Here is a 19082-nt window from a genome sequence, read left to right on the forward strand (position 1 = left end):
ACTCATCAGACGAAACGCGGAATTGCTTCCACTTCACGCCTGTCTTCTGTGTGGTCGTGGTCGTAGTGATATTTGAAACATAATATTCAAATATACATCTGCCTTTAAAAGCAATATAACCATTTGTATCCAACCATGCAGCTGAGTATTAACAAAATACATTCGCCGCCGAGTAAAGCTTGTGTTTTCTCAACCAATTTTATAGCAGACAAATTTCATTGATCTAAGTTTAAAAGCATCGAAAGCACTTGTTCGCCGCCCACTTACAAATTATTAAAAGCTTCTCGTGTTGCTAACACGTCGGCAGCTTTTATAACGGCGAGCTTTTAAACCGCGCTAAGTAAGCTTTGTTTTGTACATACGATAAAACGGTCTGTTAAATGGATAGAGTAAATAAAACGTGATGTGATTTATCAGCAATCTGATAGAACTTTTGTATTCTTTAATATAAAACGATACTTAATCGTCAGCTCATATACGTCTCGTACAGGCTCGTAACCAAGTTAGACGTTTCGAGCCCCTCGAGGCTTTAGTCAACCAAGCAGGTTCCGTTTCGTTGATCATTGACATCACTTTGAATCTTACTAATATTATAAATGAGAATGTTGAGATAGATGGATGTTTTTAGAAGTTATTTCCAGAATGGCTCAACGGATCTCGATAAAATTTACCTAAATAGTCTAGAAGAACTTAGTTTAAAGAACACATAAACTTCTGATTATTATTTTTTTAATTTCGCGCCGATAAAGGCAAAAGCTAAATTTTGGATGTGTTTATAACTATGACATTCTAAAATCGAAGAGTACATGGGTGGCTTCGAACCATGACCAGATCACAATCCCAATGATAAACCAGCGCGTTACCGTCACCCTACAAGCAGTAAATATGTGGTAAATTTACTGCAAGATTTCAAAGTAAAACTATTATAACTTGAATATTTGTTTGAGTTATGTAACAAGTCGTGCACTCGATTCTGCATAATTTATCGAGTTAGCGCCGCTGCAGCGTTAACTGGCCTTTCTCATAATATCCGGTTACTTAGCTGCCGCGCCGTCCCCAGTCTGCAGTCCCCCTTAGCTGTAAACCTACCATCTTATTAATTAATCAAGAATTACTGACGTTTACTTTATGCATAGGCGACGATATAATTGAAAAATGGAGTCTAGGACTTATCAAAAGATGTTCTCAACTTAATGAAAAACATTTTTTTGTTGTTATTCAAAGGACTTAACGATTTATTACATATTTCGACATTTCATCAAGTAATTTCTTGGTAATTCTTATACAATATTAGACTACAGTTTGTAAATAAAAATAAATAATAATTCAAAATAAGTTTCTCAAAAATAACAGTAAATTTTAACACTTTTTATTTGTAACATCCTGTATAATCCGTACCAAATTTTATGCTGTAGCTTTTACTCTACAACAAAATATGTTACGAGTTACGAGCAGCCTGATGTATACAACTTTAGAGCTGGAATTTATTTATACCTCACCTGTTGATGGCCTATTTGTTTAAGTAACTTTACAGCAATTATTCAAATTGCAAATCTGTACCAAAAAGATAACTCTTTTATATCTTTTAAATGTACAACTAATTAGTTACAGTTAAGGTTTTATAAAATTAAATGATGACCTATTCTGAGAAAGGACTTTAGGGTTTATATTTTTATATAGTATGCTCCGTTTCGCGAAATAAAAACGAAACAAATAAGCAAAGCGCATTTTGACAATTCAAATCGTTTTTGTACTCTCGTAAATTAGAATGAAATGGAACACAAAGGAAATACGCGCCCTCATTTTAAAAATACAGGTATATAGAAACGGTAGACCCTTCCGGCTGTTCGTACCGCAAACGGACAAAGATTGAGCTTGTATTTTTTCAACGTGGACACGAACTTTTTGACAGTCGAAGCTCGGACGTTTGAACCGCTTTGATAAGCCAATCGCTAAAACTTCCCCACCGTTTTCATCCCACACACTATTTTATTACGCTATGCTGAACTTAACTTTTTTCAAAGAGATAATATTAATGCTTAAAAATATATTGCAGTCATATTACTGCAATATTAAAAACCGGTGAAACGGTTGGTTTTAAAACTTATTTTAGTAATCATAAAATTTAAATTACATTAATTGTTTAATATGTAGCCGTCATATGATGGATGAATTAGTTTATATTATGGCAAGATAAACACAATTTGTAAGGTAAAAGCGCTTTTTTAATCTGCAAGAGCTAACACTAATATCAGAACTTTAAAACCTAGAATTTGCATATTTTATGCCATTTTCCGTATACATTTTGCTTTACATGTTAAGTATTGCGCAAGTAAACATATCGTTTAAGTGTTCTCTTTCAAATAATCTCAGTTCAACTTAGCTCCATAGTTCTTCATCTACAAAGTTCAATGGTAAATTACTATCTCAAGTTATGAAGTTTTCTTCATTCTATCCTCGACATATTTATCTGAGACTTGTCAGTCACCATTTCTGAGCATTACATGTTTCCACTTTTTTTGTATATTCTAAAAATAAACAAAATATTTAAAATCAAAACGAACATATCGTTTATTATTCAGTTTAGATATAATGCATTAAATATAATTTTACGACAGCGGTGGTTGGCTGGCCGGCTGTAATAATAATTTTATGGAGGTTAAGCATCGTTTTATATAAGTGCTTTAAGCACATATGAATGTTATGTGTGGTTCCCTAATGATTTCCAATACACATGATATATAAACGATTTCGGGAAAATCAAATAATAAAGAAAAAATGTATAGTATTAAGTTCATAAAAGAAACTGAATTATAAAATATATTAAATAACTAATTTTAATATTAAAATAATATGTTGAAAATGTTTGTTTAATTCCAAAAATATGTCCGTTCCACTGCAACTCCCTGAAGCCATTTATCCTTGAAATTGATAGATTTTTAGAGATACAGTTGAATTACAAACAACTAAGTTTTGGTCGGAACTATATCCGCACGAAATTAAAGAAAAAAGCCTTTATTAGTAGCCTACACTATGTTCTAAATGTATGTTCAGCGACGTCCGTTGAGATACATTCTAAAAAACAGTAAAATGTAACATAACGTAATTTCTTAATTTGTTTTCAAAAAGTGACCTTAACAGGTCGTACATAAATAACTTTTCGCACCAATTACAGAGTTGAAAACAACTAAGTTGTGAGTGGTGTAAATGTAGCAGTTCCCAGTTCCCCAGTTTCCCCATTCGTAGAAACAAGCAGACAAACAAGAAACCGTAACTGCGGCACACTGTAATTATATTTGTTTCGCACACGTTTACTGTTAGCTTAGGACAAAACAACTGAATTCGATGCTTTCACATTTTCACGCTATTGTTTTGGAAACGCAAGCTTAATTATTTAATTTTGGTATACGATTGACTTCGAATTTTTTTCTTAATTATTAGAGAATCATAATTTTATTTTAAATTTTATAGTTATTTTTTTTTCAACAACAATTTTTATATCTATGCGTTCTTCCAGACCATGCTCTACATCTATGCCGAATGTCACCGACATCCGTTAAGCCGTTCTGGAGCTTCTAACAAACATCCATCCACCCATCTACCAATTCATACATCCAAACATTCGCATTTATAATATTTGTAAGAAGTAAGATATACTCCAATGTAGCAATTCTATTATTAATGTTCGTTAATTAGTTATGAAGTTTTTTAAAAACACACTTTGAAAACGTTACAAAAGACAGTAAAATCAGTAGTAAATAGAACGAACTACAGCTGAAGTTGTATTTGTTCGGTTGGTCCTAAATAAACTAGTTGCGTTTCAACGACAGCTTGTTTGTACACCTGGCGACACCAGTTAGAACATAAGTATAATACAATTAGAAAGCTTTAAGTGATGTCAAGTGTAAATTATACTTTACCTGTTTTGTTTTAAGCAATTAAAGGCACTTTTATTTATACAAAACAGTACTAAAAAATTAATATTAAAAATTAATGTATATGTATTAAAGTATGTTAGTTACCACACTCTTCCAAAACGGCTTGACCGATTTTATATTGAGTAGGTCTGAGATCTATTTTTTAATCCTGTCCACACGAAGTCGCGGTCGACAGTTAGTATTTTACATATTACATCACAATACATTACATACATAAGAAAATGCAATTTTTTTAATATTTAAAGAAGTAAAAATAAAATCAAATAATAAACTCAATATCGCTATTTTATAAAGCAAACAGAACATTTCTTATTTTTTAATGTTGACTAAAAAAATTCATTGAATGCTGCCGAGGCAAGAGGTTTTTGGGGATTATTGTTTGTATTTGCTTCCAGTATCAACCTAAAATAAAGCTCCAGCCCTATAAAACAAATAATAAGCACGGCCGAGCCGAACGCCGATGTCGTTAAATTCCATTTTATGCGCCGAAGAGACCCCGAATAAGCCTTTGATACTCTTAATTTTCTGTTCGTGAGAATATCAAAATGTTACAAAGCGAACCCTTGTAAAATTACACCAGTACTGTTGTTTATTTTTTAAACTAGAAAAAATCTTTTAAAAATACGAAGAAATTAACAGAGATTCGAAATTGTTTTAGTTTTTTTTTAAATTCAACCAGCTATTTGTAGAATATGCGATTAAGAGGGCAGTTTCATTAATCGATAACTCAGTACTTTTAGACATTATTAGTTAGAATCCTTTGGCGCGAATGACGTGCTTTTGATACTAAGTCCAGTGTCAGAATGAATAGTGAGGGGACACAAACATCGACGTTTTTGTAAGGCTAGGGTTACACTGCCACATTTTCGAATTTTCTTCCTAACATTACTTAGCATGCGAAGTACCAAAATTCCATTGTTGAAATATTCATATTAAAATGTATAATCATGAATCTCTATCTTCTTAAAAAAATCCATATGTTTTAATACAAGTGTTTCGATAGTGTAAATTCACCGTGAGACGGTACTGTTAAATAATATCTTAACGCTAGCTCAATGCACAGTAAATTGTCATAAAACTAAGTTGTCAACATCTGTAAGGAACAATGAGGCAGCTGGCAACAGTTTATTATTGAATGAAATTGTAAGAGAAAACGGTCCCCGACTCACGGACCAATGCTTACATAAATGTAAGGATCAAAACGAGGAAATAAATTCAACAAGCGTTGTTTTCATAAACGTTTTGTTACATGAGAAAATATTTTATCTGTATCAAATCAAAGAAAAGATTCGACATTGTCTTGTAGAGACTCGAATATGTAACATATCTTATGAAAATTCAATTATTTAAAAGAGTTTTTTAGTCTGAGAATAAGTTACAGCTGTACAAAAATAAAATGTTATACTGTTTTTCAAAGTTTCAAAATTTTGTGTTTTTCGACAATAGAAACTCGGGGTGTCAATTGTGATTTGCCTGTTAAGTTAGAAACATCATTTCTTTCCTATAAATATTAAATTTTAATCTTTTCCGCTTTAATAATTACGATTTATACTTAGGGTAGGATAAAAAATCGTCTTGAAAAAAAACAAAAAACAACTTAGGCCAAATCTCTAAGACCTTTAGATTGCTCTCTTGAATTACTTATATATTGTTCCTTGTACCTTACATTCACAACTATAGAAACAAATTTAACAGGAAAATCAAAAGTTTAAATCCGTAAATAATTAAGAAAGTTTCGCGGTTATTTTTTACATTGCTACATATTCATAATTACATATATCGTTTTTGTACTATAAATTATAAAACAATGAAGGGTCGATTACATCGGGCCAAATATTTATGGCCAAAAGACCGCCTCCAGAGATGTACAAAATATCTTGTGTAGTCAGCGAACGATAGTGTACTTGTGACTAACGTTGGCAAAAGTTATCATCAGCTCACTATATGTTCCCACTGAGGAGCTCAGAGCCTACCCTATGGGTGACTGAGCCTTAGTCAACCACGCTGGCCCAGGCGGGTTGGTTGACTTCTCACATTTCTTTGAATTTCTTTGCAGATAATTGTAAGTTGCATCACGATGTTTTCCTTCACCGTAAGAACATCGAAAAAAGGTACATATATAATTCGAGAATCGAAAAACACATTGGTACATACGCACCATGTTCTATCACTGATCTGAAAATTATCGTTTTAAAATATATAATTTTAATTTTAAATAAATAAACTGTGTTTAATTTCAAAGAATATGATACAACGTAATTGTAAAATTAGCTTGAGAATAAAATGTTGAAAGCACAAACAAAAGCAACCGCACTATAAGTATATTTAAACATCCTTTGAGGCAGCTGTTGCTTTACTTACCCAGTTAAAATAACTGTGCTCTTTAATATTTTCTTGACTTCATCTCATATTTCTTGGACCTAAGCATTTGTGAATTTCTTGCGTTTCCTTTGCTTTTGCTTCAATTCTTAATTTTAAAAAGCAAAGCTGTATTCTTTTTTACATAATAATAACAAAGGAGCAAACAACCACCTAAATTCGCCGAAATAGCGAAGCGACCGTCGCCCATAGACATCCGCAATTGCAGATGTTGTTGCTTCCATTTACACGACGGAGGAGGGAACGCATATGTAGAAAGGGGAAATTTCCTCTTTTAGTTCGTCCCCTTCCCTCAAATCCACTTCTCCTGCCCATCCCAAATGCGGCCTTGCGTACAGACAGGCAGACTAAAAAAAATGCTTTTTCGTTATATGTATATGTAATGTGTATATGAAGCATAGATTGATATAGAGTTTTATAAAATTGTCCAAAAACAATTATAGAATTAAAATTGATTATAACATTAAATGAAAAAAGGTAATATAATATCCGTACACTAAAGGGTTTTGTAAAAGATATTTGTAACAAAGTGTACATTTTAAAAAGGCGCTATTTCACGACGGACGTCGTAGGACGTCGGTTAGCGGGAATGTAGATAAACGCGAGAAATTCACAAAAGATACGATAAAATTGCCTTTTACCCTTTTTCTAACATAGCGCGAAAACATTTGCGCTTAAAAAGCTTGCCAAAAAACTAAACAAATTTTTCTACTTTTGTACAAAAATGGACAACATTTTTGAGTTCAAGCTTTTTTTACTAGTGTTTATGTCGTTTTTAATCATTTTCATCTTATGTATTATAGTTAAATCTCCAAGGGAATGTTCGCCGATGTAGGACATCCAATAGCATAGTTCGTCAAAATTGAGAAGCTTTTGATCTATAAAGATAAAAAAAGAAGTATGACGTAAATCCTTAGAGGAATGGATGAGGAATATTTATGTTGGGCGTCCAATTACTCGACACTGTTACCTTGATTAATCGACAGTATTAATCTTTACTCGCACACTTATCAACAGTCAAGACTAATGATAGAAATTCTTGAATTACCAAACAATAAGATGAACTTTCTCTCCTATTACGTATACATTACTCATTAGATATTTACTTAATGTCTATTGCTTTTATCTGTTGCATATCGCCCCGATCGGCTTTTTAATATTTCATAACTTTTTGAGCTGAGATTAAAAAAAAAACATTATTGTAAAAAGTTTTAAGGTTTTCTTTTCTATTTCCACGTAAGAAGATTTCCAGGGCTATTGTCTTGAGTTGGACTAAATATGTACACCCTATTGTTTCAAAGGCTTTGATTCAAAAACTTAATAATTTATTTCTCGTTAGGTACTAAAATTACCATGGAAATTAAATTAATTAAGAAATAAACTTTGAACTTGGCTACATCTCTAAGTACTTTTCATCATAGAGACGTCTGTAACAATGAGTCAAAGGTCCTTAGGAAACTGCAGTTTTAATCACGATGGAACAATTTGACAAAGCGAAACTTATTTTCGTCAAAGACGGAGTATTGTAGCGCATTTTACTACCGGAAGTACTTTCCTAAATTAACAATTCCAATAATGAAAGTTTTTCAAAACATCTTCAAAAGTTGTAATCATATTTGCGTTATTATATTTCATGTAAGTAACACGACCCAATAAAAATGAAAGTATATATATATATATATACATATATATATATATATATATATATATATAATATGACATAATTTTTTTTTACTTTAAATTGAAATTAAAATTAAATAAAAATCAAATATAAAAAGTTGTTTCTTGCAATATTATTCAAGATTTTATTGTAGGTAATATATTTACTTATGAACATGTTTACTGAAACTTTAAATTTCTCTTCACAAGTTTTTCCTCAATCTAGAAATAGCCGCAGAGGCTTTAATACACCACGCACTAATGTGGCCTACTTTACTGATTTCATTTCATAGCTATATATTTCAGCCTATTACTGAATATTTTAATTTACTGCTATAAAAATCCATATTAATATGAAGTAAGATTGAAGTGGATGTTAGAATGATAAATAGATTAGTAGAAGATTTTCGATTTAAAATATTATTTTGTATTTCAAAATAAATCTTTACTTTATTTACCTAAAACCATTTTGTTACTGTTGAATACATATCAAAAGTTAAATTTTAAAACTTAATTCAAGCACTCTTTTCTATTCGAGTCACGTTTTCCAACGTTTATGCAAGGCGTGCAATTTTAATGCATTTTTCAAATACACCTTACTCGTACATTGTGTACTCCGAAATTCTTTACCGGCAACTTTGAATGGATACAATGCACGTTACAAGGCAGCTGTTAAGAATCATAAAAGTAAGTTTCGATAGCAACATAAGAATTTAAATGCTAACTACTGCATGCAGTTTTGATCTCTCCCTTACTAACAAACCAAATCGAACAAAGTAAAATATTTCAGGAATATAAACTAGCGGTCGCAGGTGACATTGTTAGCGCCAAAAAAATAGCCGCCCGCATGCATCAGCTATCTTCCTATAAAAGTCTTGCCAAAATCGTGCCAGCCGTGTCGGAGATGACGTGTGAGCGTCGGTGGCTCAGTGGTCAAGCACTTGACTTGCAATCTGCAGGTCCTGGGTTCGAATCCCGCCATGTACCAATGTGTTTTTCGATATCCGATTTACATATGTACATTTATCCGAAGTTCTTACGGTGAAGGAAAACATGGTGATGCAACCTGCACATATCTGAGAAGAAATTCAAAGATATGTGTGAAGTCAATCAACCCGCACCTGGCCAGCGTGGTTGACTATGGCCTAACCCATAACTTAGGGTAGGCTCCGAGCCCCTCGGTGGGGACGTATAGTGAGCTGATGATGATGTGTCGGAGATTACCCGCAACGCATATTTAGAGACAGACAGACAAAAATATTAAAAAAATGTGTATTTCGTTATGAAGAAAGCAAATACATCATATTGTGATACGAAATTTTTTTCCACATTCCAATTTTATTTCTTGTATAGATAATAACTTATTCTTAATAAACTTTTAAGATAACTTCAATACTAATGGAAGTCTCGTTTTATTCGCTTCAAACGCTATGATCTAATTCTGTCAAGTCGCTTTCACGCTTAACAAAGAGGGGACAGAGAGATGTGGCTCCTTGTGAACTAATGTTATAAATAACAAGTACAGTTACATTGACACCAGTCTGCATTGTAACCTTTATACTTGTATTCACTGATCATTTTATAATAAACTAGTTGTCGCCCGCGATTCCGTCTGTGTGAATATATAAAAAAAACTTAATTAGTGTAGCCCAGCCCACCCATCCATCCATCCACATCACATCCATTTAAGCATTCGCAAAAAAAAAGTATAAATAGTATCCTATGTCCATCTCCTGGCTCTAAGTTACCTCCTCACCAATTTTCAGCCATATCGGTAAAGCCGTTCTTGAGTTATAAATAGTGTAACTAACACGACTTTCTTTTATATATACAAGATAGATATATTCTTTCTACGTAATTTAAGGAAGAAAATCCGAAAATGTGTGACTAAACACATCCTAAAATGTCGACTTTTGTGTCCCCTCACTATTAATTCTGAGACTGATCTGAGAAGATCAGATCTGATCCATCGGCCCAACGGTACTGTGGGCAAAAATTATGCAACTCGGATGGTACGGCTGTATAATCGGGCAAGCGCTCGCACACTGTTATTCTACTAAATTAGTTATATAGCTAATATGTACTTAACAGAATAACCACGAAATGTAAATAGAGCTATGTAGAACATCGAAACTATGAGAACTCTGTAACATTACGTCACTGTATGTAAATACGAATGCGGGGACGTGAGCCGCGGAATAACTTTACATTTCTTTATTTTACAATCCCTCGAGCGAGGAACAGTAGCGTATTCCCTATAAAATTATAATGTTACTGTTGCAATTTTAAAGTACGATGAATTTTATCCTATTTTTAAATTCATACCATTAATTCATACTCTGTCTAATCATCCTTGCAGATTATTTTTTTTATTTGTGGTGAATGACATCTCAAATTGAAATTTTTCCTTATCTCAATAAGCGTACTCGAAGCCGTGTAAACGCATTACATGAGAACTTTAACATAACTAATTAAGAAGTAGATAGCACAATAGCTATTGTCAGTGACGCAAAGGAGATGCTTTTATTAACTTCAATGATACTTAAGCTAAGACTCGTAAATCTCTAGCGTCTATTACAGAGTGGCAAAAATGGAATATTATGAAATGAAAATGTAACGCAATGTTAGTCTCAGTATTAGTCAAAGAAATGTTTAAAGTTAAATAATATTTTTGTTATATTCAGTTCATAAATACGAGTAACAGATTAACATTAACGAAGTTAAAAACTTAATATGAAACTTGTAAAAACATTTAATACATTTTTAAACAGAAAGAGAAGTTTTAATGTTCTCATTAGTAAAACTTGTTTTTCAAACGCTTTAATAATTAACGTGCTTTACGAAATTTACGGAGCGTGGTTTCTATAAATTCCTTTAAGCTTTGCCCCGAGACCTCTTACAATGTCCTGATTTGTTAATTTATAATCTTTAACGTTTCTTCTATATTCGAATATAAAATGACTTTTAAAAATAATATTTGTATAACTACCATATTCAGGCTTTCTACTAAAGTTAAGTATTACTTAAATCGTCCTGATGACCTTTATTTTTCACGCTAAATGTTAAAACACTAAAGAGCTTCTTTAGTCATTATTGAGTGTAGTAAAAAGCATTCTAATAGGGCAAAGTGTCAATTCAACAGATTTGGTAGCAAATTTCTCAAGAACTCAGTTAATGTAAAAACCAAACAAAATAAATTAAACTCACATTGTTTACCGTGGCCCATTTTAACTACGTATTATTAAATTTACGCACAACTCCACAACTCCCCTTATTTACTTCAACAAACTCCTCTATTGTTTTCAACTTTTCAACTGAATAAAAACTTGAAAGTTTCGGGCGTTAGCGAATTATTAAAGAACATATTTATGCAGTCCATTGTTTATTTTCCACGTTTAAAAGTTAATTAAAAAAATTGTATGCAAATGAAACTTCTGGAACAATAACGTCTATTCTCGTCTTTCCTTTAATTTAATTAATGACATGTAAATGGGATTTACTGAATTAATGATTAAAATTTATCATTTGTAGCTACATAAGTGATTGTTTAATAAAATAAATTTACTTCATATTATTAGGAATTTTTTTACAATGTTGTAAAGAAAAATAAAATATATAAGTAAATAGCTAATATTGTAGCAAACATGACAACGAATTCGTAATTTCGAAACGATTTTAAACGAATTCCGATTTCTTCTCCATTCGAATTTTGTTATATAGCATTCAATGTCCCAAACACAGTGGAGTATTACATTCCTAAGCCAGCGTCTGTCGTTATTACTGATTGACTTTTTAAATTTCACATTATCGGAAGATTCCTATGAATACAAATGAGTGAAAATGTAATAATTAACTACTAAGAAAAACGAAAAAATTAAAGAAAGGAATAATTAGGTTAATTGCTCCTGAAATGTTATGACTGAAGGAAATCTTAGACATTTCATACTACATAATTTATACCATTTTAAATCTCGATATTATTTATTCATATATGCAAAACTGAAAAATATTTATTTACATCCTTATACATATATATACTTATAATACATAAACTCTTAAATCTATGATATAAAATAAAATTAAAAAAAAAAAAAACCGAATAATTAACTAAAATATGTTAATAAAAGGAGTCCCTTTAGGCAAGGTCCCGAAGATACTGGCAGCGTTCCCCCTCTGTACAGCTAAACTAATTCTTTGACCGAGGTAGCTGCCAGCTCTTCGGTATGCCATTTAAATTGTTATGGAAGTCTCCGAAAATTCAAGCTAGTTATACAGACACCTGAAACTTTCTTACCACGTACCGCATCAGATATTAACTCGGACGTGCTTCAAATCTTGGAATAGGAAAATACGTCTGACCCAACGATTACGTGCCTCGTAGTTTTTTTAAAGACTCAACACATTTATATACACGGGTATTTTGTAGTTATTGTATTAATGATGAAGGTATTTAATTGAAGGTATTATTCTAATAAATATTAAATTTCATACAATAATGATCGAAGGAGATTTTTGCCAATAAAAATTGTTGTCTATAACATCCCAACCCATTTTAAATGTCATAATTATTTTATATTTAATAAAAGCTACGTAAATAGGAACAAACTTTGTTTTACAATTAACATATAATATCGGTATTTGTTTAAAAATATATATTTATTTCACTTTATTCATCGACTTCATCATCGAATATAAATGAGCATCAAACTTAAGCACTCCAAAGTTAACATCAATAAAACTTAATACAGGCTTTAAAAAAATTCTAAGCACGTATAAACTTTCGGTAGCTTTTATTTTGGGATTAAAATATTGTTAAAAAACAATAAAGTTAAATAGGATCATTACTAGGTTATTGCAATCGTTAATGAAAAAGTTCCATTTTAATTATGCCTCGTAATTATTTTCATGGGTTCAGTCTTCTGTGAAGTAATCTTTAATTAATGCTCAATGTTATTTATCCTGTGAAAGCCGTTCAGTTAAAATAATTAAATAACTGAATCAGATTTATAGTGAGATTGCAGTTTTATTAAAGAACGTAGGCGTAGCCGTAGTCGTAGATATAACCGTAGCTGTATCTGTAGTCGTAGTGGTAGCAGCAGCCGTAGCCGAAGTGGTAGCCGTAGCCATAGACGTTGACATTGGAGTTAAAGGATAGAGTTTAAGTTTAAATGTTAAATATAAGTAAACATAGTATACTCCTGTATGTTTCAAAGCATAGCACTTTGTAATAATAACACAACCACATTGTGATGCTTGCTCATTTCACTTGCATTAGAGTTTGAGAGTAAACGTAAATTTGTATAAAGGTATACACAACGTGAGAAACAACAAAAGCAACTATATTTTGTTCCATTACAAACTAGAAGCATTTTCACTGTAGAGCTCGTAAATCTTAAAAAAATAATCTAACACTTTTTCTCACAAACTAATAGAATGTAAGTTATTTTAGCGATATAATGAAGAACTAAGCCTTTATTTTTTTTTTCATTACTTACAAATGTGTACGTATGTCTCGTGGAGTTAAGCTTGTTAAGAAATGTTAGTACTATAATATGTAAATAACGCCACCCAACGGGGAATTCAGCTCAGAAGTGTACTGTCATAGTAATTAAAACGTACTCAACCTGGTAATTACCTTATCTCTGCACTCCGTGAACGTTTGTAAATATGAAAATAATCTTTGACTACCGTATTACTATTACTTATACTAGAATTGCTAAAGTACAGAATTCCAAATGCGGTGCATGTGTTAAAGTATATAGTCAAGAATTAAATTTACTTTTCATTGAGTTAATTAAGTACACAGCACAGAAAAATCGTCGTAGCACTGGACGTGTTAAATCCTATTACACATGTAGAGTTCACAATTTATCTACTTAACACTCTTTTATATAGTTATCTGCTTAGTGCTGAATAAGTAAAAAGATACTAACTCCATTTTATAAACGCTGCAAACTAAAACTTCGAGTTCTGAATTGCGTTTAAAGTTCTTGAAAAATATTAACTAGAGCTCTTGAAAACAAAGCGGTACTTATGCAAAGACTTAATGTCACTTTAATCTGCTTATGTAATAATGTAAATAGTTCTTCAAAACATTAATCATGAAATGTCGTTTATTTAAAAACTTGCTGTTTTTAAATGAACTTGCCTGCAGTTATTTTACACAGAAGAGGGTTTTTCTTTTTTAACCAAAAAAGAACTGTTCCTAAATTTACATAAACATTGTTAGTTACTTCAAAGATCCGATGAATGATAACTTGAAAACGAAAGTAAGAAGTATAAGTACATTTTTTTTATTTTATCTCGGATCAATCATTCCGATATATTGCGATACATTCACCACATCGCCCTAGTGAACGACGCGATGAAATCCCTTGCATACGAGCGCTGTAATCCGGATCAAACAAACACAAGTACAAAGGCAAAAAGAATATAGACCGCCCTCTATGACTCTGCATACGCGCTTCCTTTTGCTTTATTATATTGCAGTATAACAGGAAAATAGCAAACATACATTAAATTTATTTTGCGATAAACTTAAGTGTTTTAAAAATAAAACTTAAAGTACTACAAGTACTACTTTGGTATAAAAATACTAACGGAAAATCTCAAAGTATCTCTTAACAGTACTTCAACAAGCGACAGTTAATACTCTTCTGTAGGAATGCAACTATTTGCATGGCAATCTCTCGATATAATCGTCTGCTCTCTGCAAAGAAAGCACTGAATGTAAGTAGCAGAGTCAATGTTCAATGCGACTCAGTAAAGCTTGTGCAAATAATATTTAGTGCCCTCCTCGAAACTCTCAGGATAGCAAACAGCTTGTGAATCTAGATGAGCGCAAATAAAAGTATTAGATGCTTCCCTTGAAAATGCAAATTGAAAAAACTTTTTACTCGTATAAATTTTTCCTTATTTATAACTTCACTTCTTTTAATAGACATTTATTTTTCATTCTATGTTTTATGTTGAGTGTCGATATATCATAACCAATTTTAGGTAACAGAAAGGCAAAAACAATTTAGTATTAGTCAAGAATTGGTAAAGAATTTGCTATTTTACAAGGAAACTATCGCGCCTAATTAGATCCCCGAGCAATCTTGTGCAAAATCACATAATGTTTTTTAAAAGGCGCTTGTGTAATAAAATTCATGAATTCAAATAACAGTGTTATAAACTCGTTTAAGAAGATATGCTCAATTTGTTTAAAATCAACGACCATTTAGTTACAATTACCTACTAACGGATGTGTAAAGCGTAGCTGTTCTTGAATCAACAAGCACTTGTTGATCCAAAACCCATTGAGTTAATCAAACAAGCTTTACATTGCTTCTTGATTCCATTTTAATTACATCGACAGTTCATTAACATTGTCTGTTAAGTGAAATATGTCATTATAATAATGTATTTTAAGTAGTATTAACTGCAGTGGAAAGAAAATAATCATTATGACCTATAGAGTTCAACTTCTATTGACTTACGAATTTCGTGTAAAGGCGTGAAGTCACAAATTACACAATATTGGGGATAAGTATGATTATGATTACTGTGCAAACGTGATATTAATGTGAAAACTTTTTCAATTCTGAAATAACTTTGAAAAACATTATCACCAGCAATACTGACGTCTTTCTGCGGTATTTTTTGCATGCGGTAAATATTCTACGACTGTCACAAGCTGGATACAATTTCCGAAAACCGTCGCTTGACTACGTAAGCGTTCGCAATATTAATTAAAATAACAGTGTGTCTAATCAAGGCGAACTGTCGGAGCTGTGTCGTTGATTAAAGCTCTCCCCGCGGTGGGCCACAAAGTCGCTCACAACTACGGACTTGAGATAATTCCTTTACACAAACACACGTATTGTTTACGTACTTCGCCTCGTTGAAAAACTTAAATTGTTTCCCGCGTGACGGTTCGCTTGAAGTTTTCCCAATTGGAAAACAAACTTCGAAATTATTTGTCGTACAGTTTAAAATACTACAGATTTTTGGGTTAAACATACATGCATACATATAAAACGTTATAAGTAATGTCAATGAAATGAAAACATTCAATTACAAAGACTGTTTTCTGTAATGCGTCCGTGTTTTTTAATTTAAAGGTTAACGCGGACTCGTAAACTCCTCGCCCACCCGACGTACTCTCGCATCGCGATTGCCGCGGCATACACTCGCGAGTGACCAGTGGACTAAGAGACGTTAACCTTAACATGACATACATTGTATGAGAATCATTTCGTTTAAAACAGAAAATAAAACATTTTAATTATTAATGCATTTCTCTGTAACAAAGACCTTATTAAGTTTTCAATATCTGACACGGGCATAGCGTAGTGGCGTCGCTCGAATAGCTTTCTTGTTTTACATCAGTGACGGGAATAATAAAACAGAACACTTTGTTGCGTCTCACGGGAAAATCTTTCTTCTTACAAAACATCATGAGCTACATGTATTTTTAAACATTGCTTTTTGGTAAAAGGTTTTTGTCAACTTTACCAAAACAGCATAAAGAATTTAAATAATAAACTAATACAATAATCTTCCTTCTTACTAATATCATAAATGCGAATGTATCATGGATACATGGATGGATGGATGGATAGATGTTTCTTTGAATATATCTCTATAACGGCTGTATTGATCTCGCTGAAATTTTATATACATGTAGAACATATTCTGGAAGAACATATAGGCTACAAATTAACTTATAAAAAAGCTTAGTATAAAAAACATACAATTATAAACGAGATGTCAGGGTATGACGTCATTTATAACAAGCCATTTTTTTCTTTCATCCGAAGCCATAGTTGTCCACTTGAGCTGCATTAACAGAGGCTTATTGCGTTATTCTTCCGCTACATTTAATTATTCTTCCATCTGTCAGTGACTGGCTGGACAAATAACATTCAATAATAAATAATAAAAAAATATATGAATCGTATTATCATTCATTGTGGGCATAAGAACATGTTACATTTATTTTTTCTTATAACAGGATATTATTAATTACTCTTAAAATTGATTAAATATTATTAATCGATTGATCTCTGTGTGCATGAAGGCAATTGAGATGCAAATCTGAACGTCATTGGCGGTTCGATCTTAATCTCGGCAGTTAATTTCGCAGCTTCGAGAAGCAGCGACTTGTCGCCATTTATTTGATGCTATTTCACGTCATTCCATACATTATATTATTCGCCCGCAATTATTAAAAAAAAAGAAATATGTTTAATCTGACTGGTCTCATCTTCTTGTAATTTTGTGAACTGTTTCATGCTTTTAATAATGTTAAATAATAAAAATCACTCTGTAGTATAACAGACTGATTTAGATTTTATAATGAACCACCACACTAGCGACAGATGGCCCAAGTATAAAGTTAATATATCTAATTTAATGAAATAAGAAAATATAATCAGTGTAATTGTCAGCGCTGCTCTTGGTCGTAAAGCATAGCGTGGCTTGCACAAGTTTGCAGAACAAGAAATTAAGGTTCGCTATGGAAATATGAATACTCTAATAAGAAATAATGAAAAAAAATACTAAAAAGAAAAATTTGATCGAAACTTACAGTTTTCTTTTGTTTTATTTCTTTCACAGTTAGCAATATGTACTACAATAAAGCTTTAACGACTTGCAATTTATAAATATTAGTAGAGATTTACTAATAAAAGGTTTCACTATTCAATTTTTTTATCTATGTACAAAACACATTATAGATGTTACAAAAACATGTTTTTCTATAGCTTTCATTTTTTTTTTGCTAACAATTTAATTGTTTTTGTTATAATGCCAATGTTTTTATTTTCATTCATCTTCGTCGAATGTAAATACTTTCTAATGTGTTATTTATATTACCAAATATTAATATTTTCTATGTAGCCTTCATCCAGCAGTGTATAAATCTAGGCTGATTATGATGATGATGAACATTTGAATTCTTCATCAACGTAAACATTTATTGTCACTTAGCGATATAGTACTTTCTTACACTTTGACTTTATATCATCTCGAATGCCATATTTTCTTTGTTAGATATTTTTAAATCAAGTCCAATAACAACAAAGCAACACAACTAGCTTTTGTTTCTATACAATGTAAAGGCTGTGGCCGGGTGAGTCGTGCCCCTCGCATATCGTATCGGATTTCACTTGTTGCTCGCCATTGCATTGTTACAATGCGTTTGCTCTAAATTCTATCGCAAATAGTGAATCCATGGAAATATTGATCTGCTTGTTCACAAATAAAATCAGATATGAAAAGTCATAGCTTTAGTCAAATCCAACTGTATCTATTTTGAAAGCGTTTAGTATTTGATTTAAATATAGTTCATTGAATTAAACACCTAACATTTCCGTGTAATAAAACTGCAAAAACACATTTGCTGCTGTTGTTATTTCACAGATAATATTGTATTCCTCGAGCAATTTCCTTCAGTCTTAGCACAACTTAATAAAGTCCCTCTTTAAAATACTGCATAAAATAAAAGCCTCGTCCACTGAAGCTACTTCGACTACATTCTTTAAAGATTATTGTGTTATTCCATCAGCTTATCCTGGCTGCCTTAGCCGGACGACTGATCCCACTGTAATGCAACTGAGCAAAGAAATACTGAACATATAATACAATTACTATATTAATATAATACTGAAAGGTAAATAAAAATGTGGACTGACAAAAGAGGATATATGTAAGTTTGTTTTGACATATGTGGGTTTGTATATAATATCAATTTGTTTGTGACGGTCTAGAGCCTAAGATACTTAACTGATTTTGATAAGTGAGGTTCCCCTCGATTCGTCTTCTTCTCCGGACTGTTATAGGGTAAAACAATATCGGCACAAAGCACGTACAGTGGACTTAAGAAATTAAATTCTAAACTAGTTATAAAGAAATCCCATTCGCCATAACTTTTTTACGTTTCTATTTAAAATATATAGCTTTGTGTATCCATAATCAAAGCAAAATACTGAGTAAAATTTCTCAGTAGTCCGATGTAATAAGAAATAGTATATGTTTGTAAGTTATTTATGTGTATTGTTCCTAAAGCAAAATATATTAGTACAGAGCGTCGCCGGTCAGTACACATTACGTTTTATTCCT

Source organism: Papilio xuthus, unplaced genomic scaffold, assembly GCF_000836235.2.
Source record: "Papilio xuthus unplaced genomic scaffold, Pxut_1.1 DF828780.1, whole genome shotgun sequence".
Lineage (NCBI taxonomy): Eukaryota > Metazoa > Arthropoda > Insecta > Lepidoptera > Papilionidae > Papilio > Papilio xuthus.